The sequence below is a fragment of the Vulpes vulpes genome, chromosome 7, assembly GCF_048418805.1.
Source record: "Vulpes vulpes isolate BD-2025 chromosome 7, VulVul3, whole genome shotgun sequence".
Lineage (NCBI taxonomy): Eukaryota > Metazoa > Chordata > Mammalia > Carnivora > Canidae > Vulpes > Vulpes vulpes.
Genome location: NC_132786.1, coordinates 13,712,689 through 13,740,367, shown reverse-complemented (window position 1 = coordinate 13,740,367; position 27,679 = coordinate 13,712,689). Strand labels below are relative to the sequence as shown.

Here is a 27,679-nt window from a genome sequence, read left to right as displayed (position 1 = left end):
GGATGACAGTGGGACAGGGAGGGGGAGTGGGTTTGTGTTGAGAATCTAACAGAGGCAAGAAGAGGGGGGATTGTAGATACTGATAAAATACTAAGCCAAGTTTTGACTTCATTTGGTAATAGGATGATACTGAAGATTTCCAAGCAAAGGAATTCATGATGAAAGCAAGAGGTCAGGGCTAAATATATTTTTTTATTTTTCATATCAGAAGAGGTCATTATTGTAGAGATGAGAACAGATGAGATTTTTTTTTTAAAACCCCATTAAGACAAAAATGATCTCTCCCTCCTCGGTTGCCTAGTGTGACCTCCTCTGTATAGGATTTTATGACAACACCTGCCCCACTTCACTGCCTTTATGTGAGTACCAGCAAGAGGCAAGGACCTTTTACAGGAAGGGAGCTACAGTGTCTTATACGATGTCACTGTATGCCTAAGACTGGGAAAAGCTTCAGGATGGCAAAGGTGCTTTGTAAAAGTTTGTTCCATCCCTAAACGAGCAGTTAGTTCACAAAGCAACTCCACTGACATCTTATCTCATTTAATTCCTACATCTGCCTGGTGAATTAGGGGGTATTTTTCTCTAAAAGAGAGATCAGGCCTGAGCACGTGGATGTCCACACTGAGGGAAAAGAGCAAGAGGAAGGCCCAAACAGGCCAGAGAACTAAGACAACAGGCCAGTCACCAGTGGCAGGAGCTACCAAAGATAAAGGCAGAACCCAGAGGAGGTAAGGGATGCCAGGGAGGACTGCAAATGGATCTAGCTGCTGAGAAGTCACAGGCAGAACCTCCAAAAGAGGGAGGGGACTGAAGTCAAGATGTTTGGGGTCCAATAAGTGAGGTCATGGAAGAAGCTGGAATGGTGGGGGCTGCATCGTAAACTCATCATTTGGAGAAATTTGACACTGAAAGAAAACACAGTGAAGCTAGAAGAAACTAGTGTGTTAGAGGTGATTTCCCCCGAGCACTGGGTGTGTTTATAGACAGAGGGCAGGGAGCGATGTGAAGAGGGCACAAGGGAGCATGACGTGGGTTGAAGCTGAGTGACACAGGTTGAAGACTCAGAAAGAGGAGCCTCGTGGGGGGGGGGGCGCGCTGCAGAGGGGGCTCAGGTCTCATGTGCCCTCTCTCTGTGAGACAAAGAGAGCAAACCTCTAGCAGAGCTTGATGAGTGCTCGGATGCATGTGTTACACAGTTAGTTTGCTTGTTCCAAACAGCCATCTTTCCCTGTGTATTACTAGACTCCGCTATCTCTGAAAATAGGTTTTCTTTGTTTCTCTCTCTCTTTTTGGATCTTAAAAATATCTGCTCCCCCCACCCCCCTGGAAGAAATCACTGCCTCTCAGATGACATTCCGCTGGGCCAAAGCTACAAAACCTCACCCAAAATAGATCAAATATTTTAAATGTTTTCTTATTTGCACCCCTCGCAAGTATGTCTGCAATGCAAAGCCAATTATGAGATTGGCTTTTTTTCCCCCTGAAATGAGAGAAGGATATGCTTTCTGGTTGGGAGGGGACACCAGGTCTCACCACATGGTCTTGGTTGGATTAGACAGCCTTCATTAAGCATGAGACAGGAAGAGGAAACACACACAGCTGGGTAAACACATGCAGAGCAAGGGGGTCTCTCCCAGCACTTGCCATTTGGGAGTCCATCTTGTGCACATTCCTGCACTTCCCCTTTACAATGGCAGTTCTTTAAAGTCATGTGTGATGTTTTTTACAAGATTGTAAAAGGCACAGAGCCTAACAGTAAGCTTTGCAGGTAATGCATGTTAGGAGGTTGATTGAATGAATGAACTAACAAGCGAATGAATGAACGTAACTGTCTGAGAAAAATGCAGTTATGGCTCTGAGTGACTCATACCCACTGGAGACCAAGAGGGATTTCTCATGGATGGAACCATCTTACTTTCTCTGAGGGTAGAGCAGAAACCATAGAGACATCCAGTTATCTTCCCTAGCTCAAGAAATAGGGAGACAGTGATCTCATTAGGGAGACTGGAGGAATTGGCCAGTCCTGTTCAGCAGAAGTGGGAGAAGGTTACACTTGTCTCATCCACACTGGGTCTTCCTGGATCACACACCCTCTTCCCATTTCGTCAGATCTTCACTCTTATCTCAGACAACCAATGCCCTTCTTCTTCCACCTGGCATCCCAAGAGACCAGCCCCTCCTCCCTCCCTTTGTGCCCATTAAAATGGATCAGAACTGGCCATCATTTTATCCGAACCCTATTCATAAGACAGTTGGCATTAATGCGCTAAATTAGGCTATGGCTTAGGGTTTTAGCCCTTCAAGAGTAACTATGGGTTCTGCTATGTCAAAGCCTTAATACAAAGTTGTGATTAACTTGAGAACATCACGTTCAGGGCTAGTCAGACTGGTCCTGAGTGAGGGACACCACTGCCCTGGGGACAAAAAGAGCAGTAGCCTTCCCCAGTGTCACATGGGTAACCAGATGGTAGTGCCATGGGAGAGAATTCTCATTTATACAGCAGTTTCTTAAAAAAAAAAAGAAAAAAGAGAAAGAAAAGTCTAAGGAGAGATAATATACAACCTGTGTACATATCTGCAGAATCAACACATGTAATAATTATGTCATCATTACTCGAGGTCTTCTTTAACACACTGCAGATAAATTCCAAGTTCCTTGATTTTGTGACCAGTGTCATTCTATGTTCTTATGGGCAACTATGTTGAATTTGGAGTGGTTCTAGCCTACTGTTATACCTGCAGCCATAAATAATTTGTATGAATGCAATCATTTCTGCGGCCACTTGCTTTTCCCCCACACACAATATGTTTTTGAGACCTAAGTACATCTAATTCATTCATTTTAGCTACTCCTAGTTTTCCATCCTCTACCATAGTTCATGTACCCTGTCTCCTGCTGATTGCTAGTGGCATTTTTGTGGTACTGCACTGGCAGCTAATACTCTGATGAGCTGCCTTTCACATGTCTCCTTGTTAAAGAATGTGAGTTTCCCAAGAGGATACACCTAAAAGTGAGATTGTTGGACAAAGAAGCCATATGCTAAACATCACTGCCAAATCACTCTACAAAGTGAATGTGCCAATTTGCTTGCTGATCCCAAATGCGTAGGAATTTCTTTCTGTACATTACCAACATCATTTAGTTTTATAAGATTAAATATTCTATTCTTTACCAATTTGTTGGCTGTGAGCTGGTGTCAATGTCTTAACTTTCATTTTCCTGATTACTTAAATGGTTGAACATCATCATTTCAAGGATTTTGGCCTTTGTGTTTTCTCTTCTGTGGATGATAGATCCTATTCCCATTTTTTATTGTGTTCTCTCTCTCTCTCTCTCTTCCCCTCAGTTGATTTATAGGCATTCTTTGATATTCTAGACTTTGTTTTATTTTTTTAAAAGATTTAATTTACTTATTTGAGTGAGAGAGAGCAAGCAAGGGCACAAGCTAGTGGGAGAGGGAGAAGCAGACTCCCCACTGAGCAGGAAGCCCGAAGTGGGGCTTGAGCCCAGGACCCTGATCTTGACCCGAGCCAAGGCAGAGGCTTAACTGACTGAACCTCACAGGTGCCCTGATATTCTAGATTCTAATCCTTATACAGTGCACATCTTCTCTGGGATCATCTTTTCACTTTGTATATGGTGACTTTTGTTGAATAGAAGTTTTTACATCTTAAAATAACCAAACTTTCTTTAGTTACCTTAATTTCTTTAGTTTAATTCTCACTCAATATATGCAAATATTATTCACATTTTTCTTGGAAAAACTGCTACAAAGTCTCAGTGACTTACAACAAACATTTATTTCTTATGCCTTTTGTCTAAAGCTTGGGTAAGTAGCAACTCTGCTGGTCCCGGCTGAGCTCAATGGCCCAGCGCACTTCCCCGTGTCTCCTCATTGTGGATCTCAAGCTGAAGAGCAGACACGATCTGGGGTATATTGTTTTCCTGTGCTGCTGTAACAAATTACCACAAACAGGGTGGCTTAACACAACGGAAATGTATTATCCCAGTCTTCTGGAGGCCAGGAGTCCAAAATCAATGTGTTGACAGGGTTGCTGGCTTTTTCTGGCGGCTCTGGGGGAGAATCTGTTCTATGCCTCTGTCCTAGCTTCTGGTGGTCACTGGCAAACCTTAGCATTCCTTGGTTTGTAGCTGCATTACTCCAGTCTCTGCCTCTGTCCTCACATCCCATCTACTCTGTGTCTCGAATCTCCCTCTACTTTTTTCTTACAAGGATATGCGCCACTGGATTTAGGTCCCACCTAAATAATCCAGTGTGGTCTCATCTTGAGATCCTTAACTGAATTACATCTTCAAAGACCCTCATTTCCAAACAAGATCTCATTGACAGGTTCTGGATGAATGGTGGGGGGTGGGGAGTGGAGCACCATTTAACCCACTCCGTGGGGCTTGTTGTCAAAGGGCAGACACTCAGGGGTGAAAACACAACATGTGATGCCTCATAAAGCTTCCACTCTGAGGGGAGGAGAAAAGCCTCCACTCTGAACAGGCTCATCATCACTTCTGGTACATCCCATCATTCAAAGCAAATCACAGGCCAAGTTCTCCTACAGGGAGCATTGCAAAGAAGACAGTGTTTAATCCCATTAAAAGAGGAAGTGATTAATTGGCTACAATAATCCAATCTATCACGAATTACACTTATTTTTTATTTTTTAAAAAGATTTTATTCATTTGAGAGAGAGAGAGAGAGAGAGCAAGCACAAGCGGGTGTAGGGCCAGAGGGAGAAGGACAAGTAGACTCCCCAATGATCCCAGTTCCAAATGCAGGGCTCCATCCCAGGACCCTGAGATCATGACCTGAGCCAAAGTCAGACACATCACTGACTGAGCCACCAGGTGCCCCTACCTTACTTTTAGGGTCAAATAATATTATGTGGCTTTTAACAAAAAGTAGTAACCATCCATCCCGCCCATTCTTCTAACTGACCCCTGCCTCCCCAAGCAATGGCTCTTAATTTTTTTCTCAGTCTCTCTTTCTAGGCTTTAAATGTTGGGTGTCACGTTCTACAACCTGCTCTTCACTGTTTGCAATCTTCCAGGTAACTTGGTTCTAGTTTCAAACATGACCTATAAATGGATGACTCTCCAATGTATACTTCAAGCCTCATCCTCTCCCCTGAACGTCAGATTTGTGTATCCCGCAATCTACCTGCACTCCCACTTAGCTGTGTTTGGTCATCTGAATATGCCTCAATTATGTCTAACGTGATTCCCACACCTCCTTGCAAATGGGCGCTTCCCGCAGTGGTCTCCATTTCATTAAATAACACCACCACTCACTCAGCGATTCGGCCCATAAAAGGAGACAGCCTTGATTCCTCCCTTTCTCTCTCATCCCTCATCCAAACCAGCACTGAGTCCGGACATATCCAAAATTCAGTACTTTCTCACAGTCCCCTGACCACACCTGCCCTGGTCCAGGCCAGCAGCTCCTGCCTGTAAGGAGGCTACATTTTCCCACAGCTTCTACGCTTGTAGTCTCACTGCTTTTTCCACACAGGACAGCCAGAGTGATTTTTTTTTCTTTTCTGCTCAACACCTCCCAGTGACATTCCATGTCATTTAGAACCAAACCCAAAGTCCTTACCATGGCTTGAAGGCTCTAAGTGATCAGATCTGCTGGTAGCCATCACTCTTGCCCAATTACTCTGTGATCTTTCTTATCCTTTAGTATGCACCTGCTGTATTCTTTTTAAAAAGATTTTTTATTTATTCATTCATGAAAGACAGAGAGAGAGAGAGTCAGAGACACAGGCAGAGGGAGAAGCAGGCTCCATGCAGGGAGCCTGATGTGGGACTCGATCCTGGGTCTCCAGGATCACGCCCTGGGCCAAAGGCAGGCACTAAACTGCTGAGCCATCCAGGGATTCCCGCCCCCCCCCCCCCCCCATTTTTTTAAAAAAGATTTTTTATTTATTCATTCATGAGAGACAGAGAGAGAGAGAGATGCACCTGCTATATTCTTGCTGTTTCCTCATATCATCATTCCACTGCTTGCTCCTTCATTTTATTCATCTCCCCATTGAAAACTTCTTTATAGAGGACTTCCCTGATTTTTTCTACTCCTTTATAATTTCTTTATAGCACTTTCTACTGCCTGACATTAATATATTTATTAGTTAGTGTGTTTATCTGTCTCCCTCCATCAAAATGTGCTTTGTTCACAATGCCTTGAACAGGCCCTGGCATGTGGTAGACACTCAATAAATACTTGCTCATTGAATGAATGAAATGCTTTTTTTTTTTTTAGAGGGAGGAAGGTGGTATTTGTTTTTATACCCCTAAATAATAATGCTAAATCTACTGTTTATTAAAATTGCAATAGTAGACATTAACTCTTGATTTCCTGCTAAACAAAATGAAAGCTTAGTGCTCTTATCCACTATCATCCTACTAACATGTTCTTGCTCGTTATCCTCTGAATCTAATTACATCATTGTTTTGGTGAAATCAATATGTTGTATTTACATTAATATGACTGTAAATTTTTCTCACAGTTGAACACTGTAGTGTAAAACGATCACTTTTCCTTTCTCATACAAACATCTTGTTTTTCCTGAAATTATAATGACCTCAATTTCACATTTATTTATTTTCTGTATACCTATCACAAATGCTTTCCCAGAGAAAATATTAGGTAATCTGTCTACCTGACTTTCCTGAAACCATCCTTCCTACAGCTTTCTGCTCCAGTCTCTACTGGTTGCTTTCTTGACCAGCTGTTGTCCTAGAATTTTCTTTCACTGTCATCATGGGACCACCCTTCACTTCTGTCATGGGTTTGTACTCTATTTTCTGATCCTTATCTTCTGTCTTGGTTTCTAATTTCAACCTCAATACTTTTCCCCCTTTGGGTGGAGGGTATAACCTCAAGAGCTTGATAACTTCAGAATTAAATATATCTTCATTCATTGTACTAGATGCCAAGTGGGCCCTTTGGATTTGGAAACTTGTGTCCTTTAGTTTTGGGAAATTTAAATGTTTTATTTCTTTGATAATTTCCTCCTCACAATTTTCTCTTTCCTCTTTTTCTGGAACACTCAGATGTTGGGTTTTTGATTGATTCTCTGATGTTACTTTCTCTCCTTTTTTTTGTCTTGTCTTTTTCTTCTAATTTTCTAGAAGAATTTTAAGATTTTATTTATTTATTTGAGAGAGAGGAGAGAGAGTGCAAGTGGGTGGGGGGAGGAGGGAGAAGCAGACTTCTCACTGAGCAGGGAGCACGATGTGGGGCTCCATCCCAGGGCCCTGAGATCATGACCCAAGCTGAAGTAAGATGCTTAACCAGCTGAGCCACCCAGGTGTCCCTGGAAGATTTTTTTTTAAACCTTTTCTTCTATTTCTTAAATTGAATCTTTATAACTTTCCACCGTAGTACTTCTCATTTACAAGACTTTTTTGTTTTGTTTTGTTTTGTTTTGTTTTTTTCTTCTCTGCAAGTGCCTTTTTAAAGCATCTTTCTTTTATGTGTTGGCTCCAGTATCTTTTCTTACCTCCCTGAGAATAGTCATTAGTTTTCTTGAAGTTTTCTTCTGTTTCTCACCTTACCTCTTTTTCCTGAGTTCCTTTTTCTGTTGTTCAAGTCTCCCTTTCAGAGCCTCTCCTTAACTTGATGTTCATATTTAAGAGTGAGGTGCTAAACAGCCCAGTGGGAGTTCCTGTGCATAAGTTCACTAAAGAGCCTTGGGCAATGAGCCAGGTATTTCAGGGGTCTCTCAGTCTCTGTGCCTTTGGTTCTTTTTCCCATGGGCATGCCAGTCTCCCCGGAGTGGAATCCACCAATTTCCTTTATGCAGAGTTCAGACCTGATTGTTTGTGTCCTGAGAGCCCCAGAGAGCGAGGAGACTGGGGGTACTCCAGTATTCACCAAGTAGATTTTCATTTAAATTTTGTTTTCAGGGAGTGCCTGGGTGGCTCAGTTGGTTAGGCATCTGCCTTTGGCTAAGGTCATGATCTCAGGGTCCTGGGATCCACCCTCCCATTGGCCTCCCTGCTCATTAGGGAGTTTGTTTCTCCATTCTGCCCCTCACCCCACTTGTGCACGCTCTCTCTCTTAAATGAATAAATAAAATCTTAAATATATAAATAAATAAATTTTGTTTTCAGTATGAAGCCTTTCCCCTGCCCATGGCTTTGCCTGATATTCTGAGAGCAGCACTTGTCTTCAGAGAATAAACTTCCAGCCTTTGTCTGATTGAAAGAGAAGTGTTCGCTAAGTTGCTTAGGGGGCTGGGGGGCTTCTAGAGCTGGGGTTTTAACTGTTCCATACTCAGATTTGCAACGATATTCTGCTTTCTGCTTCATCCTTCACTGTCAGAGATTCCTGGAGCTTCCAAATCCTGTTTTTCCTGGTTCTGAGGCTTGAGTTGGCTTCCTTCTCATCCACCGGCCTTCCACTCTCCACAGGGCCAGAGATCAGTTTCTTAGTTCTGCTAAGTCACTTACCAGCCATTCGTCCATTTTCCATATTCCAAAAGTTGGCTGACATCTAGAGCCTGTGTTGACTCCCTTCCAGTATTCTTTGCCTTGTAGGATTTATTGATGATTTTTTTATTTCTGTGCTATCATCTTGATGGGGTTTGGGAAACAGCAGAAGTAAATGAGTGTTGTGCACTCTGTCCCATCTAACCATCTCCTCAGAGTTTCCAGTCTTTTCATCTGAAGTTCTGTTTTTCGTGATTGAAGAATCCTTCCATACCCCATCATAAAAGTATTCACCTGCAATTTTCCCTAGTCATTTTAAAGTTTTGTTTTTCAGGTAATCTGGTTTCTTTTAGTGTGGAGTGGGAATTTTGAATCTAATTTTACTGTTTCTACATAATCCATGGAATCTTACCATTAATTGAAGAGCTCATCCTTTTCTCCTTGATATGCAGCGTCTCTATTATTATTTTAGAAGTTTCCATATATGCTTGGGGCTGTTTCTAGATTTTCCACTCTATTCTACTGGTCTATTTGCCTATTCCCAGGGCAATAACACTCATTTTAATTAGAATTGCTCTATAAAAACCTTAGTACTTATTTTTAGATCTTTACTTTTCCATATGAATTTTAGGATTGTTTTTGTCAAGTTCTACAAAGTATGTCATTAGAGATTTTATTTTTTTTTCATTAGATATTTTAGTTGGAATGCATAGGTTAATTCAAAGACAATTTATATCTTTATAATTTTGAGGTTTGCCATTGGTAAAAGTGACATATTTCACAATTTATGCAGGCCTTTTATGTCCTCAAATCCAGCTCTGTAATTTTCTTGCACTATTGTGTTACATTTATTCCCAAGTAATGCACACTTTTGTTATTAATATGAATCATCTATTTTCCATTATATTTTAAAATTAGAGACAGCTGGTTACAGGAACTCTGGAGTTTTGCATACGAACTTGATTCCAATAATCTTACTAAACTCCTTTATTAATTCTAATATCTTTGTGGATTCACTTGAACTTTTTTGCCACATGACCATATCATAGTAAATAAAGATCATATTAAAGCAAAAAAAAAAAAAAATCTAATTCCAACAGTTCTTCTTCCTCTTTTTTTTTTCTTTTTCTTTTTCTTTGTCTTGGTTAGGCCCTCCAGCCCATTTTTTAATTGTAAAAGAGATGGTAGGCATCCTTTCTTTTCATTGATTATAATGGGAGTACTTTTACCATTTCACCATTAAACTTGATGTTTGTGATAGCTTTCTGATAAAGGTCTCTTACTGTATGTTTAGAAAGATTCTGTTGCTGGTTTTTCAAGAGCTTTTTTTCCTATATGTAATTGCTAATTTCACCAAGTATTATTCTTTATTTATTGAGACTATCTTTCTCTCTTTTTTTTCTCTTTCAACTTTTAAACTGCTAACATTGAATAATATATCACTAGATTTTCAGATTTTGACCATCTCTGCATTGGCCTTGTCTTGTTTTACACTTGTTGGATTCGTGTGCTAATTGTTTGTATGTAGGTTCATAAATACACATAGTATAATTCTCTTCTTTTTGTGCTGTCCTCATTGTCCAGTTTTGGTATCAACATTTTACCGGTCTGATTTTATTGTTTTCTAAGCTTGAGTTTCTGGAAATACTTCGAGTAAAAGAAGATGTATGTGTGGACGGGGTAGATTTTGCTGCCTTTTAAAATATTCAAAAGTTCTGTTTTAGTCAATAAAACAAATATTTTAAGCTGGAAAAAAATGTATGTTCTTTATGGAACTAAATGAAGTGATTTTAATTTTGATTGAAAAAGGTGTAGCCTGCTTTTGCTCTTCCCAGTCTGACTCACAAGCAAAATTTAATTGCTCACTACTGATCTACATGATTGCAAATTCTCAGTTGGAACTGAAAAAATATAACGAATCATCCAGATGTTTCCAAATGTCTCTTTAGAGTTGTTATGGTTTGATTAGGTAGATATATCCTATGCTAGACAAGCTGTTCTTTATCTGGGATGGTCTAAGTGGGAAATATATTCCACAAAAAATTTCCTGTATAAATCTGGTGTATTTTTAGTGTTGTTTACAAATGACTTCTGGAAAAAGTAAATTCTATGAAAGTGAAGTTTCTCATGGCAGAGATGGGCAACATATATCTTTTTCTTTCTTTTTTTCTAATGAAATTTGTTAAATTATCCTTCCGAGGTTCTTCCACAGTGCCCATTTCTAAATACATAAAAAAGGCTAAATGGTTGCTCATCTACTATACCCCGAGTACGAGGTATTCTGAATTTATCTAGGGAAACATACTTCTCTTTTCTAAAGACAGAACCCAAAAATATTCAGCTATTTATCTTCTAAAAACCATGCAAAATGCATGTCCTTTCTATGTTTCCTGCTGATAATATTTTCCCCATTTGTAGTGCAACTTTTCTTTCCTCTGGAAAGCTGGTACTTATTTTATTCATAGATTGCAAATTATGCCCTGATGCTGTTTAACCAAAAGGCATTACTCACACAAGCGGGAAGAATGTGGCTTAGGATTGAATCAGCATTGGCCATGGAAAACAGTACATTAAAACAGGCCTCACTGAGTCACAGACCATACAGCCTAGAGATCATGGGCCTCAAGCATCTCTGGACACAGGTCATATCTTCACACAGATGTCACCAACTGAGTTGTTTTCAGAAGTCATTGATGTCTGCACTACAGCATCTCCAAACGCAGCAAGTTACCAGACTGTGAACTATTACTCTGTCTTTACAACCTGTCCAGATATGGGACATCCCCCGTGGCAAAACTGGTTGTGTTCCCAAAGCTTCTTTCCAAATCATTCATTTGGGATCAGAAAACATTTTCCCATAGGAACAATTTTATAAATGGTGGTGCTCCACCAATGCCTGGTTGAGCCACAGTGTCCTTGAAATGCTGCGTTGACTGTGCTATTCCCACCAGCCATTATTTATTCTGTTTCCCTGGCAAAGTGCATTCTGACTTCTAACTTGGGATGCCTGAAGCTTACCTCTCGCTCGCCCTGGCAGCCTTCTCTGTAGCTTTTTTTGGGCTGTGCTGCAGTAGCAGTTGGGAAGAGGGGATAGGCAGCCTTCCCAAGAAAGAGATGAGCATAGGGTTGGTACAGATGCTTCTGGGTAACTCACTAATGCTGGATGGCTGAAGGAGGAAACCACCCACATGGATCAATTCCCAAGTCAGTGTAAGGCACAAAGGGACTTTTTCCTAAGTAGAGATCATTAAGTCAGATCTTCATAAATAGGTAAAGGCTTATATGGTAAAACCTAAGGTTTTTGAAGACCAAGCTTATGGACTCGTAGTTAGCCAGGGGAAAACATTTCAAGTCTCCTTGGCCAGTGATGAAACAGTTTCCAAACACATAGCAATAATGAGACAGAAGTCTCCCACCTAGTTCCTGGCCTGACAAATAGTAACTGCACATAATGTGTTGTTGTTGTTGTTGTTGTTGTTGGATTAAATACTGATGGGCTAATTTAACCAGGAATTCTTTATCGAAAAGTACAAGACCACAGATTGTATGCGCATGTGGGCCAATTAATTTCATTCTAACTCAGCATCTGCTAAATCTGTCTTTCTCATTGCACACATCCTGTCAATGAAGACTTGGTTGGAGCACTTTCAAGAAGTCACTAGAACAGCAGTGTCATCTCTGTGATCATGTGCATCATTTACACCAGCCCCAAAGGAGGTGCTGGTGTAGATACCCTCTCTGCTGTGCACAGTTGCTAGCAATGTCTCCCTGTTGCCAAATCCAAGGAAACAAAGGGGAGGTGGAGAGAGAGGGGTGATGTGGAAAACCAATGACGATAGCCAAGCTTGTAGGACCCTGCGTAGCTGAGTTTCTGGCACTACACTTATTCTGGAAAACATTACCTACTAAAAAAGACCTAAGCTTTTTTTGTCAGTTGTTTTTATAACACATGTCGACATATTTTTAGGGGGCTGTGCCTCTTTCGGGTTAGAATTTAGTTTGTGCACCAGACCTGGGTCTTGGCTATCGCAGGCTTTAAAAGTGTACAACGATTTAATTTCATTTTGTATATACCATTACTTTTAAAGGAAATATGCTATTAGGGCTCCCTCCATCAAAAAACCATCCCCACCCCCACCCCACTAAAACTTACAGACTATTAAACTTTGAGTTTCATCAACTGTGCTTTCTCTTTAAAGTTGCATTTGCGTTCTGCAAGACAGCCTCTTTCTCCAAGATTAACATTTCTTATGATTGTTCCTGACAATGGATTCACTTCCAGAGGCCCTGCTAAGGATAACCAAAAAAGGGCATGTAGCTGGCTGGTTTTGGCAGCCTGCACGCAGTTTCAGAGCTTTTTAGGTCTTGGTTTTTCTGATGAGTGATTTCCTGAGCATGCCTAGAGAATGACAGGCATCTCCACAGGCAGGCTGCATCCACCTCGGCCGGGGTGTCGTCATTGGCTGCCCTATTAGAAAAACTACAGGACAATGCATACCACCGACTGCCGACTGTAAACATAGGGGCTATGTGTTCACTTAGCACGGACTTCTGGGAGGGGCCAAGGAAGGGCGGTCTGGAGTTTTATTGAATAGAGCAGTGTGTATTAGGCTGCCTGCCTGCCTGCCTGCCTGCCCTCTTGCTGTGCTCCTGCTAGAGAAATCAGTTCTTCCTTTCCGATTTAGTCCCCAGGAAGAAGTTGCAGCCTGCGAGGTAAGCCACAGAGGGCTTTCTTTCCATCTCTTGCAGAGCGTCTGGGGGCTTTCTCTGTGTTTCAGTCAACATGCCTGTGTCAGGTAGCTGCAGAAGCAAGATAGTGAAAGCCAATAATAAAGCCCACAAATTCTCAGAGCCAGGCTGGGCTTTGCTGCCCTGCAGATGGTCCCCGGAAGACAAACAGGATGAGATATCAAGTTCTCTTCTTGGAGCTGGGACGAGAGTTGAGATCACATAGAGACGTGGGCTCTGGGCTCAGGGACCACCGGGCTACCTTGATAAGAAGCTCCTTTTGTTCAGGAGTGCAGTGGGGAGCTTACCTGAGCACCACAGGCCAGGGGCAGCAGGCGTGCTGGGCCCGTGTGCCCACACCAGTGGTCCTTCCTGCATCTTCTACTACCAGAGACTTAAAGAGGTTTTACCTTTAAAGTAAACTTTTAGGTTAACAGGCAGCCAAAAAGGAATGGTTTTTAACCAAAGCCATTTACATATTATTCTCCTACCAGTATTTAAGCCTGGACTTCTAGAGCTGCAAGGAAATAAGGTCAGAGATGGAAAGAACCGTTTAGCACCAGTTGGGTTAACGTAACTGATATGATATTTGCCAAGACAGGAAGATGCCTACCATGATCTGTTTCCTATAAAACCTAATAATGAGGGAATGCATGTGCTAGTGGGTGTGTTTTTTAGAAATCGCCTTTAACATCCTACCAGTCTGTTTCTTAAGAAATCTTATTTTCTGTTTGAAAGTGTGTGCCTGTGATTAGAGAGCTTGAAGAGATGTAGTTCCAGAAAGGGAGGAAGCAGGCTTTCATTCCAACATAGTCAGACATATTTGGGCATCTTAAACAGTAGTACAAGGCAGCCAGTTGGTAGTAGTCTGGAATTCCTTTTAGAAAGAGCTGATTGTAAAGGGTGGGAGAATTTTAGTGCTATGGTAATACATGGTTAAAAAAAAAAGTGGATGAGAACAAAGTACTTGGTATTCATAGATCCCTTCTGTTAACAGGGCTATGCAGATGGACTTGTAAACTGGAATAGTAAAATCTTTCTAATGCGTTTGGCAAAACCAGACGTGTATGGCTAGAGCTTCAGAGAAGACTAGGTGGTATGTGGCAAGAAGAGCAAGTCTGATAATTTTTCAATAAGCCTGGGTATTGAAGGTTTTTAGCTCCAAATGACTGCATTTGCTTTTATTCTGTCAAGTGAGGTGGTTTTGTGTTGAGATCCATTAAATAATCTTTTTTCTTTGTATTTAGAATTTTGGGGGTAATTTTCTTGAGAATGCCCTTCTCTCCTCCTAGGAGATGATATATGAGAACAGAGTTCCCTGTGAATTTCTTTTCCTGGAACAGTTCTGAGTAAGTGTGGGAGAAAGGGCTGCAAGTGAAAGCTATAGTTTGATTATCGTCCTTCGCTCAAAGAGATCAAGTTCCAAACTATTTTCACAGTATTTTTAATGTCAATCAAAATATGGAGAACAGTTTCTTTTTCAACTGTTCTCTAAACCATGGAGGGAATGCAGTTTGGAAGGAAATCTATAATCTTGGGATTTGAGGATAAATTCCGTTTTGAAACAAACCTCTCCAAATCCCCGAAAGTTCAAACTTTGCTGCCACCACTCACCCCTCTTGTCCTCGTGCATGCCCCATCCCCCAACAACCACAAAAACCACATTTTTCAAAGTAAGTGTTGTACCCTCTGTAGTGATGTACTGGAGCAAGGGGATTTGATATTTCACTTTCTATTGGACTTTGGGCAGTTCTCTGTGCTCCTTTCCTCCAGTTGAGTATGAGCTAGAACACACCTCCCCAGATGGGGAGATAAACGGGTACAGTGAAACTACAGAGCAACAACTCCCAATTTTAATAAAAGCATTTCATAAAGAGAAATGCAATGGCAAAGGTCTGGAACAAAAAAAGTCACTAATAAAAAACTAACCTCAGTACACGTAAGGAATGTCCAATGGATTGATCCACTGGTAACAGGCAAGGTTGTTTTCCATCGGCTCAGAGCCAATGGAATAAATAGAGTAAATTAAATAATTCAGGTCGAAAAACTGCCTTAAATAAGTATGCAATTCTTGCATTAAAGTTAAAAGGAGAACCAGGTTCACACTGCAACTTAAAGGATTTAAATGGGATCCATAAAAGGATACCTGATGCTGAGGCTATTGACAATTTTCATTGGCTCCTGTGGCTGACCTGAGAATTTCCTGCTCTGTGGCAGATAGAATAGGTTGGTCCTGATTGTAGCCTGGGTGTTCTCTGATCTGATAAGCCTAAAAATGCACCTTGGTAGGCCTTTTCTTAAAAACACGTATAGTTGGGACGCCTGGGTGGCTCAGTTGCTTACGCGTCCAACTCTAGATTTCGGCTAAGGTAATGATCTCAGGGTTGTGAAATTCTCTCTCTCCCTCCCCCCACCCAATAAAAACAAAAAACGGACCCCCAAACCCCCACATATAGCTGTCATGGACACAAGCTCATGGTATCTTCATGGTAGCATAGCTGCTCATCAGGGATTCTTTAGCAAGGCAGAAAAGTGACATAGAGGAGGGCATGTAAAGGAATGAGTTGGATCCCCATCCGCCTGCAGTCTATCACATGTCTTGGAAATGTGGTGGGGTGAGGCCATGGTGGGGGGACGGGGAAAATGCTGACAACGTGGTATGCAAATAGCATGGTAGGCCTAAGTAGGTTAGATGTTGCCAAAGAACTTTCAGACTTTAAAAGGGTTTTCTGGGTAAATTCTCTCAGATCTCGAAAATAGAACCATTAGATCCTTACTGAAAGTCCTTCATCTATCAAGCTAATCCAAGTTTGTCATTAGAGAGATGCCCATAGGTTCTGGGTACTTGGGTAGTTTAAAGAGATATTTGTAGCTCAGGCTTAACTCAGGAGCACCACTCTAAAAGCTCAGCCTCAGCACTGGTTCCCCTATTCAGATAGCCCAGACCTTGGGGGAAGCCATCCACTCTTTGACCTCATGTGTGGAATGGGCATTATGACGCTTCTCCTACCTCCCACAGAGCTTAAGATGTCCAAATGAGATGAGGCTGTTTGTCCCTCTTTTCTGTGAGCTATAATCTGTGTACAATTTGAGGCCTCTGAGCGTTAGGCTCATCTTCACTTATCTTCCACTTCTTACCTAGTATTCTGTGCTCCGTCCACATATTTGAGGACCCTTGAGTGGTACCTTCTGAATCCTAGTTCTTTCTAGAACCTTAAGCCCCGGGTCCTGGGAATACTGGTCCCCCGCAGTGTTATCTAAATTTTAGCCCTGGTGATCAGAGATGAGGAGAACACAAATATCGGGAGGCAGAATCAGATGGGTTATCGGTGGTACCAGGCTATGTCCGGAACCAGGAAATCTGAAGATCCAGTTGAGTAGAAGACCAATGACAAGGTGCTGACAACAGAAAGGCCTTAGTAAATGAGGCAGCTTCTCTGCCTCCAGCCAAATGCATGGAACTAATCCCAGCATGTCAAGCCTGGGCCTTGTAGAGAGGGTGAGGTAATCAGGAGCACCTGGCTGCGGTTCCTGTTGGTATTGAGACCAGACTGTTCCATGGATCTAGCCTCTCCCTCCCCTATGCTTCCCTCGATCTTCAGTATCCCCAGCTGGCTCTCCTGGGACTGACCCTTGGTGGCTTCTCTTGCTTCCCTACCCCCAGTCCTCTGTCTCTACCAGCTTCCCTGGCTCCTCCATCCCCAGGCCAAACAAGGGCTTCCGTGATCCAGCACTGACAATCTGCAATTTGCCTTCTATGCCTTCTAGCTTTAGGGTGAAGCCCAGAGCCCCGTTATGTTCAAGGTAGAGGAAAGCCTCTTCGCTTTTTGTAGGCAGAGAGGGAAAGAGTTAGAGTGGACAGTGTAAACGTTGGAGCAGTTTCTGTGGAAAAAGAGTCCTCCTGCCTCTCACCCACAAACTCACAGTCGGCGGGCAGTGAGTGAGTGTGGGAGGAGGGCAGGAAGGAAAAGGCGGCTGTGTGCAGGAGGCAGAGGTGGTGGGCAGCCCTGCGCTCTTGCTGCCGTGGATACCTCTGAAACCTGATTAAAACTCTGAAACCTTGCGGTGCCTTGTGAACCCTCCTTTTGTGATTGACAGGTGAGAAACCTTGAGCCGGGGGAGGTTGGGGTGGGGAGTGAGGCAAAGTCTTGATTTCTGTTGGAGACAAGGGTAGGTGGGACCAGAACATGAGTGGAGGTGTCCTTTCTTGTTCTCCAGATTTTTTTGAAGGAAGAAGGATGGTGTAAATAGACATAGAGAGAAGGAGATCACTTCATATGGCCCCCATTCCAAAGAAAAGGAGATCATCTCTAGAGAAGCGGTTTTCTGGGGGGAGTTTGCAGGGGCTGAAGAAGCTGGGAATGGCTGCTGCCAAGCGTGTGCTGAGAGAGCACCATGAGCTTAATAAAAGGATTGCTAGGTAGCAGTCAAGGAATAATTGAAGGAAAGTAAATATTTGGGGGGAGGTATTTCAAATGAATTGAGTATTCTTAAGAAGCACTCATTTTAGTACATGATTTTTCTTTAAAAATATATATTATATATATTTCAGTGATGGAAAATTTGAAGATAAATTGCTTTTTAATCATTTCCTGAGGCTTCTGGCATTATTTGTGAATATACGGATGAAAGCACTTGGCTGTAAGGAAATCATCTTACTTGGCGAGGGACATATGAAGTAGGAATATGTAATTAGTTCCTTTGACACCCACATGTGACATTCCCTCTCACTTGTCTCAACCTGGAGAACGAGGCAGATTTCACTTGTGTGCTAAAGATGGGCAGTACCAGGGAAAAGGGGTCCAAGGGCCAGAAGCATCAAGGACGTTACTTCCACTGGGGTCAGGAGAGCTAGGCCAGAATGGATATAAAGTACAACAGTGGACTGATGTGTGAGTCCCAGCCAGCTAAATAAAAGAAAAACAGTGAAAACCAGAAGGCAGGCGGAAGCTTAGAAACCAAGATCCTGCTTAGCAAGGCAGGGTGCAGACAGGTAAAATAACATGGACTAGAACACCTGGCACAGTGTTTAGAACAAATACACCCTATGTTAGTAGGCTGCAGTAGCTCAAGTGAAGGGACAGGATTACCATATACATATGGAGGGGCGCCCAGATGGCTCAGTTGGTTAAGCATCCAACTCTTGGTTTTGGCTCAGCCATGATCTCATGGGTCATAACATGGAGCCCCGCCTGGAACCATTCTCAGCGGGGAGTCTGTTTGAAGATTCTCTCCCTCCGCCCACCCTTGCACATGCATGTGCACACACACACACACACATGTGCATGCATGCTTTCTCTCAGAAAAACAAATTTCAAAAAAAAAAAAGATACATATAGAATAGTAAAGGAATGGAATTGCGAGGAAATCCGAGAGCAGAAGTCACAATAGGATCCATAGAGAATGGGGTTGGAATCAAGGTGGGTCAAAGTATCTCCGCAAAGGTCTATGTGTTTCCATTAATGTGACTGAGCTGCAGCACATGTGACTGCTCCTTTCTCATATTCTACAGACTGGAAAGTTCCTTCTGTGCTTCCTGGTCAAATTCTGAGAGAGGAGACCTGAGTGTTCAGCTGATAACTAGTGTCTTAGGCAAATCCCTTAGCAGAAGGGTGTCAGAGGTTACCGGCATACTTATGGATGAATGGCCAGTGGGACTGAGCAGTAATCCCATCACCCCTGGGGAAAATAAAAAGCTGCGCGGGCAATTTTAGTTAGAAGAGAAGGTTAGGCATAGAAGGCAAATTAGCTGAAATGTCCAACAGCTATCGGTGAATGTCATTCCAGTTTTTATGTGACTGAATTCCTGGAGAGGCAAACAATGTCAGGGTCATACAGTATTTGATGACCACTTTGGCATTGCCCAATGAACCAGTCTTAAGGGAGGTTAGCTTGGAAGCTTGTACCGCTGATAATTGAAAAGATAAGAATTATCCATTTGAGAAAGATTCTAAAGGAAAACAGTTGAGTGTTTTTGTTGGCAAGAAACTTCATATGAGTCATAGGTGTGCTATGGCTCCTCCCAAACTAAGGCAATTTTTAAAATTCAATAAATAATGACTTAATTGTAATAAATAAAAACTACCGCACCTCAAATGTAAATTACAGTACTTCATAATTTAATGCATACAATCTAGTGTGCTCAGTCACTGGAAGTTTCAGTTCTCTGCAATGCTTGGAGTGTACTCTTTCCTTCGCTGAACACCTTTCTCGATGCCTGTCATGGGAAGTAAAAACAAAACAAAGCAAAACAACATGCTCTACGTGCTCTGGGCTTGTTCTTTAGAGAAGCATTCACAAATATGCATCCAGGAATGAGCATCAAGATGAGGAATAGATAAAGGACTAATCCCAAAGGAAGGAAAATTGGGGCCACATGGACGTCTTCAAATATTTGGAGTACTTATATATGGAAAGGGTACAGGGCATTCATGTTTCTCAAGACAGCAGAACTGAATATGTGTATCCTATATAGTTAATGCTGGGCAGGATCTGAGGAGGCATTTAGCCCAGGGAATGCAAATCATTTATCATCCGTTTGCCAGCTCCAAACAATTAGTAACCAACCACCTGGAACGGTGTGTTGAGAAGGATTCTGAGGCCCAGGCCCGAGCTCACTGAGGGCAGCAGACGCTGTCATTGACAGTGATGTCTGTTGTGAAAGAAAAGGGACATTGCTACTTGGGTACCATGTATTTCACATCATTGATGTGGCCCATAGGTTCCTAACCTCTGCACCTTGGATCCCTGGGAGGACACAAAATTATTACAAGAGCTAAACAAACCCATATATGCAGCAAATGGTTGTGACAAACTGAGTAACTGATACATCTTACACAATATGTGCTATTTTGCTAATTATATGTGCTATTTTGCTAATTATATAGATGCGTTATGATGATAAAATATTAATTTACTTAAAATAGTTACTGAATTCATAGTAGCTTTTGGTATTGTATTTTCTGTCAGTGGACTTAAAACATATAATTCTCTTACATGGAAGTTGGGACAAAAAATTTAGAATTTTAAGAAAGATTCTTTTTAAAAAAGAACTCGTGATTTTTCATTTTCCAGATGAGAGAATAAAGCCTACCCATAGCAGATAAAATTATGCATGTATTTGTACATTTCTTTGATTAATGTCAGTAAGATTTATATGGGCGGGAAACAACTTTTTTTTTTTTTATTAATATATACCCAGTTCCTGGCACATTGCAGAAGCCCAGTATCTGTTGAATGAGAGAACAAACCAAGGTCCTCCCAGTTAATTAGTGGCAAAAGTGGTTCCAGAACACACAGCTCCTAAGTCCCAGGCTGTAAACTATTTCGATCCACTGGATTGTTTCTCCCAAAAGAAGGGAGAGAGAATGTCCCATTTTAACAGTTCAGGAATTTGGATTACGCAATACAGCCCGATTATAGTAAGATTATAGATTATAATTATATCTATATAATCCGATTATAGATTATAATCTATAGTCCAGTAGATCTTAACCAGCATGTTCACCAGGAGCAATTGTAGGGCTTTTAGAAAACGTACATCCCTGAGTCCCATTCCCTGGAGAGCGTGATTCAGCAAGTCTAGACCAAGGTTCAGCATCTGTAGATTGTAAAAACTCTCTGGTGCTTCTGATAGAACACCCTGGCTCAGAAGCAGTGCTCAATGTCCTTGCTTAAAATAATCTATAGTCGAGGTATGGAGTAACTTAGTCCCCACAGGCCTAGTTGTTTAGTTCTGAGTAATTTCTTTCGGAAAGTTATAGCTGTATATTCCAAATAATCCGTTTTCCCGAAGAGTCTCTTCGGAAGAGCTAGAATATTTATCTGAAAATTCCTCCAGCTTCCCATACTCTTTTGGTTTGGGTGCAGAGCTATCAACCCTGTAAGGTCAAGCTTTCTGATGAGATTTCCAGTATTTGCTTTTGTAAAGCATTGGAAATGTGGCAAGAATAAGATTTCTCATGGTATTTCCACTTCCTGTTCCAGCCACCATTACTAAGTGAAATTTAGGCTTTGGGGGAGGGGGTGAATTGACGAAAAATGTTCTCTTTTAAGTATTTCTGTCCTTAGGGTGTTTTTTTAGGTTACTTTAGGTATTTTAACTTACCAGGAAAAACAGAAGATGTTTTTCTCTGTTCTCAGCCTTGGACTAAGAAATGTACAAATCCTGAGCAGAAGAAGGGAGAAGCTTCCTCCACCCTCACCCTGTATCTCTTCTGAGGGCCAGAGCTATCATAGCTGCTGGCTTAGAGGGTCCTAGGGATGGCCCTTTCAGCAGCACGTGAGCCCTAAGAGACAGGAGGCCTCAGGTGAATGCTTTTGCAGAACTGAAAACCCATCTCTGGGGGCTTCCTTTACTCAACAGTCAGGAGTTACATCCTGAAGATGTAACTTGCACAGAAGAACCACCCTTATTCAGGGCAGCAAGTACATAAATTATATTCACTAAGGATTGGAGAGCTAAAAGTATCTCTGCAAGAATAACCTGATCCAATAAGAATGCCAGAATTGCTACTATATTTGTACAGATGCTATTTGGTTTACAGAGCAGGACTTGCGCTGGGTACATGAAGGCAGGGCTCACTGGAGAATAGCAGCTAAAAAGGAATTAAATTAGGATCCACATGCATAATGACATCACACAGACTGGGGCTCATTTCCCTCCGGCCCCATCCCCCTCTCCATGCACCCTAAACAGTAGTGTGGGAAGCCAGCTCATCCTAGCTCCCAAAAGCCAATTGTTAAATTTTTAAGATTTTGCGAACCAGTTGTTGAACATAGTCATTATTAGAAATTAAATTATATCAACTTACAATCATATTAAAACCCAAGGTAATAAATACTCAAAACTCATTCCTTCCCAATTATTTTCTTACATTTTATTATTATCTGTGCTCTGGAGGTTAGTTGCATTTATTGTGTCCGTAGGAGGGAAATACATCACTGGAGTTAGCAAATGCCACAAATCGGGCTCCCCTCCCCTTGAACCCCCACCCCCGGAGAGCTTGTTGTGAAATATTTCTCTAAGGTATCAAGTTGATAAAATTTGCCTCTGTGTAGGAGAGCCCAGCAGAATACCTCTGTTATTTTATCGCATGCAGATTCATAACGTATGCTTATGATTGCATATTTCCTTGTTTACTTGTCGGTTATTTCTTATGCTCTGGAACGTAAGTGCCATCAGTCAGCGACTATGTCTGGGTTTTTTCAGTGCTGTGATTTGAAACTAAAAAAGTGCCTCACTCCACACAGAGTAGAGAGTTAAAGGAGTAAAGAAATAGATGTCCATAATTTATTTCTTCTTGGTAAGAAAGCTGAAGTCAGAATTCATGTTTGAACTCATTGATTCCTCTCTAATCATATTATTATTGAGTGTTTAGAACCGTGCCTGGCACATGCTAAGTAACATATAGATGTTTACTAGATAAAAATCAAACAAGTCATCTCCCCACAACAGCCAAATTTACAGATGAGGAAATTGAGTTACGATTAGGTTAGTAACATATCTAAGGTCTCAAAGCTAGTAAGTGGCAGAGCCAGGATTCAAACCTGGATAATCTGGCTCCATAGTCCACGTGCTCAGCCACCGTGCTGTGCTGCCTATGGCTAATTAGTCCAGTGATGGAGACGCCTGGTTTGTGTGTGGCCCATCGGAGAACACACTTTGGAAGCTGGAAGACTTGAGTTTGAATCTCAAATTTACTATTTTTGAGGCTGTTTCTTCACCTCTAAAAGGGGGATTATTATTCCTCCAGTTTTATAGTTATTATAAGGATTAGAAACAATATCTTTAACCTGCTTTGCCCATGCTGGCACTAAATTAAAAATCATCAGCTATCAGCTGTGACTTTGGTGAGGCTACCTATAGGCGTGGACTCCCTTTAGTCCTCAAGTCTCAAGCCACATTCTCCCAGCATGGCTACTTCATGGCTGTTATGTAGATGGAACAAAAGAAGCCACCTTCTTTTCTTTTCTTTCTTTCTCTTTTGTTTTTTTAAGATTTTATTTATTTATTGATTCATGAGAGACAGAAAGAGGCAGAGACATAGGCAGAGGGAGTAGCAGGCTCCCTGTGGGGAGCCCAGTGCAGGACTCGACCTCAGGACCCCGGGATCACAACCTGAGCCAGAGGCAGACCGACGCTCAACCACTGAGCCACCCAGGTGCCCCTTCTTTGTTCATGTCAGATTCTTCCTGAGGTGGGACTAGGACTAGTAGCCAACAGTTATAGGAAACCCTGCTCAGGTCCACATAAGCACTTTCCAGATCTGTCTGTCTCTGGAGCTCTGCAGAAGCAGATGACCTCCACCACCCCTTTCAACCACAGAGTTTCCCCCACTGCCCTTATCACTGGATGTGTGCTGCCTTTCTTTATCTAGTATGGCTAAAGGGGTTTATTATTCCTGACACTGGGGCGTTTTGTAGGTTTTAGTGTTTGGGACCTGGAATGAGAGAGGGAGACAGGAAGGAAGGAAAAAAGGAGAGAGGAGAGAATGAGATACAGAGAGAAGAGAAGTTGAGAGTCATCAGAAGGAAAAAAAAAAAAAACAATGCTGAATTTGGGAGGGACAGTGAATCAAAATGGATGGAGAGTTATCCCAAGCCCTTGTGGGTTAGAGATCATTAAGAAGAAAGCTGGCTCATCCCCGTATCTTGCCGGCAGTCTTGCTATGTGACAGGCACCATTCAAGTTGAAGATGACTTTCTCAGGGCAGTGAAATAAATTAAGGAACTCCTCCAGAGTCATACAACTAGCAAATGGCAGAGCCAGATTCAGTGCCACTCCCCTGAATCCAGCCCTTTCCATTTCCCTACAGCTGTTTGTTCTGTGTCTCTCCTCAGGAATACGATGGAAACCAGAGCAGGAGGTTTCCATAACCAATCATTATAATTTGTCAGAGAGCCACACTGCAGTTCAAATAGACAAGCACATTGTCATTCCCTGCCATATAAGGAAGCAGGGCTAAACACCATTTCTTTCGCTACTGATAATTCGAGTGGGAGACAGGATGAGAATCTAGGACTATAGCAGCTTAAAAAAAAAAAATTAAAAGAAACCTGCAGAAATACTTCTGTGTTCTCCTTTCCTGGTAGCAGAAATAGTTTAACAAGCAGGTTACACACTTTTCCCTGATTCAAGGGAAATATTCTGGAATTATGTACTGAAAGATGAAAACTCTTTGGCCAAAAGTATGAGTTATTTCGTTTTTGATTATGTCACATTTAGAAATTCAAAAGGCCGAGACAGAGCTGGTTCTACGAGGCTCAGGTAGGAAGTCAGGGGCTGTACCTCTCTGCACGGGTTGCCTCAGGAAGTTAGAGTCCACTCATCTTGCCAGCTGTTCTGAGAGATAGTATTTTTTTTTAAAAAAATTTTATTTATTAATTCATGAGAGATACACAGAGAGAGACGGTCTCCCTGTAGGGAGCCTGATGCGGGACTTGATCCCAGGACGCCGGGATCACACCCTGAGCTTTTTTTTTTTTTAATGTCTTTTTTTTTCTTTTTCTTTTTTAATTTTTATTTATTTATGATAGTCACACACACAGAGAGAGAGAGAGAGGCAGAGACACAGGCAGAGGGAGAAGCAGGCTCCATGCACCGGGAGCCCGACGTGGGATTCCATCCTGGGTCTCCAGGATCGCGCCCTGGGCCAAAGGCAGGCGCCAAACCGCTGCACCACCCAGGGATCCCACACCCTGAGCTTAAGGCAGATGCCCAACCACTGAGCCACCCAGGTGTCCCTCAGAGATATATTTATTAATAAGTCTTCACATTTAAGTTTGACCTTCCTGCCTCAAACTCAGAATATTCATGTGATCACCCTTGGCCTTTAACAATCAGTCACAGTAGGGGTTTGAGAACATAGGCCCTATAACCAACTTCATGGAAGGAGAAGCAAGGCATGAGCAATTGAAATTATTTCCTAAGGGTCAGCCAGTTCAATCTTGCCAGGGGGAGTGCCCACTCTTTTAGATAACTCAAAGAAGCATTACTTTGTCTTCTTGGGATATGGAGAAAATATAGTCTGGGCAACTTCTCCTAGCTCTCATCTTTGACCAGATTACATCTGAGGTATTAGTTCCCTAGGGCTACTGTAACAAAGCACCACAACCTGGGTGGCTTAAACAATAGAAATGTACCGTCTCACAGTTCTGGAGGCTAGAATGCCAACATCGAGGTGTCAGCAGTGTCGGTCCTTCTGAGGGCTCTGAGGGAAGGATCTGTTCGAGGCTTCTCTCCTTGGCTGGAAAATGGCCATCTTCATGTTCACCTAGCATTCTCCCTGTATGTGTTTCTCTACCCAAATTTCCTCCTTTTAAAAGACACCAGTCCTGTTGGATCAAGGCTCATTCTAATGACATCATTTTTACTTGATCACCTCTGTAAAGACCCGATCTCCAAAAAGGTCACATTCTCAGGTACAGGGGTTAGGACTTCAACATGAGAAATTTGAATTCAACCCATAACCCATAACATGCTCCAGTTCAATCCATAAGGTGCTCCAGTTCAAAATGGTGATACATACAGCTCTTTTCTGAACCTCTAAATGCCAAAGACCCTATTGCTGATGGTATTCCATCTTCCCTCTGGGTTCAGGAACTGCTTAGCTAGAAATTACTGGGCCTTTTGAACTTGCCCTTGACATTTACTTTCTGCCTTTTGCAATACAAAATTCGGACCCAGTAAAAAGTCAAAGGAGGTCTCAGACGTGATGCACTGAAACGCAGCTTCACAGACTGTGGCCTATCTGTGGACACCTGTGAAACCACAGTAGCAGACTCTCTGGTAGGCAGCCATCAAAAGTTGGGGAGAGGGCTTGATGAGAAGGCTTGGCGGAGGCAGCCTGTGAGTCTGAGAAGCAGAGCCCTAGGAGGATGTAAGCAGCAGCTGAGAGGACATCGTGTGGGCCACTTCAGGGCAGAAAGCAGGGATGGCTGTTTTCAGCCATTTTTGTACGTGCTGACTATAACTACGAATCCCCACATTCAGGGGAAAATACTAGAAGCCTGTGCATATTTGTGCTCTGAATCATTTGTCTTTTGTCTTCTATTTCTTCTGAATTCATCCTTAAGTTTTTATACACCCTTCCTCCCAACGCTCTTCCTAGGTTTATCTGTGTTGATTACAAATTGCCCACATGTGGGACACCTGGGTGGCTCAGTGGTTGACCATCTGCCTTTGGCTCAGGTCATGATCCCGGGGTTCCGGGATTGGGTCCTGCATCGGGCTCCCTGAAAGGAGCCTGCTTCTCCTTCTGCCTGTGTCTCTGCCTCTTTCTCTTTGTGTCTCCCATGAATAAGTAAATAAATAAATAACTTAAACAAAATGCCCACACACATCATACCTTGTCTCCCAATCCCTTTCTTATTTAGCCATTGTTTCCCATAACCCCTTCTTTCAAGCTTTCTGTGGTTCCATTTCCTAGTTCTAGTCTTATTTATGGCTATGTCCTGCCTTAGGCCAGAGGTGGTGGATAAGAAGGTGACTAGGCCATTTATTATCCAAACTGGGACACTTGGGAGAGGGAAAGGAGGAGCTATTAATAATTTCCCTAAAATAACAGTCTTAAATGGCGGCTGTCCCAGGCAAGCCGGGTTAGACAGTTATCCTAGCCATCATGCATTTTTCTGTGTCCACAGACCTCACTTCACCTAGCAACCACTCCTTCTGTTTCTGTACCTTAAAAACAAAAGAATTTGCATTCTGTTTTTTTTTTTTTTTTTTTTTTAATTTCCACCCCAAGAAACTCAATGTCTGGTGTTGTTTTCCCTTATCTACTCCTCACTTCTTGTCTCTCGGGGCCTCTTATCTCCCTTTTGTTTTGTTACAATCTTGACTGCATCTCAGGGAGGCCACTTTGTCTGCCATTAAACATGCAGGACAGATTTCTTGCATGTCTGAACACGCAGATACACAAAACCACCACCACCACCATCAAATGTTGCAAGCTGCCTTGGGTCTCAGATGAACCCTTATGGGACTGTCCACCACTTCAGCACCTTTGCCCAGAGACTAGAACAATCTCTACATTGTGTAAACAGCTGTGTCTAGCACTGTCATGTAGACACATGCTGTGTACATGTCTGGGACGTTACAGGATGTGTTTCTGATGTGTGTACCTGTGTGCAGAGTTGAAAATATATGGCCTGAAACATGAAGAGAAAATAAGAATCCAAACTAACTGCGCATTGCCTTCATTATGGCTTCGGTAATCTGGGTTGTTTTCTCTTCAAAGGCAATAATGTACCAAAAAGCCTGGCAGTGCTGTTACCGGTTTAATCTAAGTAGAAATAAACTTCAGGGCAACAAGATAGAATAAACATTGGCTTGAGTCCCTTTCAAGTGTAGTTCTTTTTATGATTCAGTCATGTGCAACTTAGGGTTCATTCTGAAAAATCACTTCCATTATCAATTCAGGCCATGCCAGGAAAGCCTGAACCTCCTTCTCAACTCTCAAATGAGCAAGGCAGACATTCTCCTTTCACAAACCAACCCAG

At 42.2% G+C, this 27,679-nt stretch overlaps 1 protein-coding gene across 8 annotated transcripts in view; it reads left to right on the top strand.

Annotated features, from left to right (window-relative positions):
• The first annotated feature begins 12,834 nt into the window (after positions 1–12,834).
• Positions 12,835–27,679, top strand: part of CALD1 (caldesmon 1) — a 188,592-nt gene continuing 173,747 nt past the window's right edge. For 4 of the 8 annotated variants that reach the window (XR_003233001.2, XR_012002475.1, XM_025984489.2 and 1 more), the window contains exon 1: positions 12,877–13,162. The gene's annotated coding sequence lies outside the window, so the exon portion shown is untranslated. Of the gene's footprint in view, positions 13,163–27,679 lie in introns of all 8 variants that reach the window. The other 4 variants (XM_025984490.2, XM_025984492.2, XM_072762992.1 and 1 more) reach the window with 3 other exon arrangements.